Below are 1,434 nucleotides of genomic sequence, written 5' to 3' on the forward strand. Positions count from 1 at the left end.
TGAGGTTTTTGAATTATAAAAAAAGTTTTATCAGACGAATTCAAAATTCATCCATAGAAAATGTAGAGAAAATAATTGCGGTTTTTTTGAGCTATCGAACTCCTAGAAATGTCAAAAACTGAAAGAGGAGATAGATTTTTTCTGTAAAAAACTTTCAAAAATGACCATTTTTGACATTTTTTCTTCCGGAAAAGGACCATAGATGAATCTATAACCACTAATTATTTTTTAAAGAATCATTTGAATCATCTTGGAACTCCACAAAATCAGATAAAACTTTCAAAAATATAGGAAATTTTGAATTTTCCCGTTTCGATAATCACAAAATAGCAAAATTTCCCTTTAATTCTGTCCAAAAATCAGCTTTTCAGCACTTCTAGTAGCCGAGATATAGCGCGTTGAAGTTTGGAAGGCTAGAGACGCAGACGACGAGACACACTGCGTCTCTAGCATAATAAGCTTCAAATCGCTATATCTCGGGTTCTAGAGGGCCTAGAAAAGTGGTTTTTGGTGGGATTTCAAGGAAATTCGAGGTATTTTCAGAAGAGTCAAGCAACTTCAGAATTTTCAACGATTTTTGTTTTTGAATTTTTTTTTCCGAAGAATTTTCAAAACTCCATAAAATCGAAAATTGCCTTTTTTCTTTCCAAAATTCAATGTTTTTTTAAAAAAACGCTTTCAAACCCTTTCCAAACCTATTAGTATCAAAAAAAAAAGTGACTCAAAATTTCGAACGACTTTAAAGGGACACCGCCCACTCAATTATAACAAAAACGACTCAACTAATTCAGATCAATTGGTGCCCCGGTATAGAATCGGTCAATTTAAACCTATGACACCACAATGGAAAAATCACGAATCTCCAAAAAAAAAAGAAGCGAAAAACGAAAAACGATGGATGACTCATCGGCGAAAGTTACACAACATAAATGCATCGAAATAGAGTACTTGCTTGAAGTATGCATGCCGTGTCCCTTTAAATTTCCTATACTGTAGTATGGGACATTATTAAAGGGACATGACATTCTCCATTATCACTACATACACTACAATGATAATCTAGAAAAAGGGGGAAAAAGAGAAATTGGATTTTTCTATATTTACGGGAGGAATGAAGAATAGAGAAAGAGAAGAGAAAGTTCACATATATCAATGGATGAGAGAGAGAGAGAGAGAGAGAGAGAGAGACGCAGAGAAAGAGAGACTTGACCACCAGATTGATTCGTGAGAGATGGAGTGGTGCGGTTTGTATACAAGTCACTTTTACGCTGGTTCTAATAGAAGGGCACCCTATAAATCTTCATTTTATGATTTTCAGCGCTTTTTTTTGTTTTTTTCGACCGCGGTCGACGGCCCCGGCGGGCGGCTGGCTTATAGGATTCCATTCTATTGAAAATTAGAAATATAACTGACTCTGACTTGCATACAAACCAC

Source organism: Caenorhabditis briggsae (genome assembly GCF_000004555.2).
Source record: "Caenorhabditis briggsae complete genome, chrII, whole genome shotgun sequence".
NCBI lineage: Eukaryota > Metazoa > Nematoda > Chromadorea > Rhabditida > Rhabditidae > Caenorhabditis > Caenorhabditis briggsae.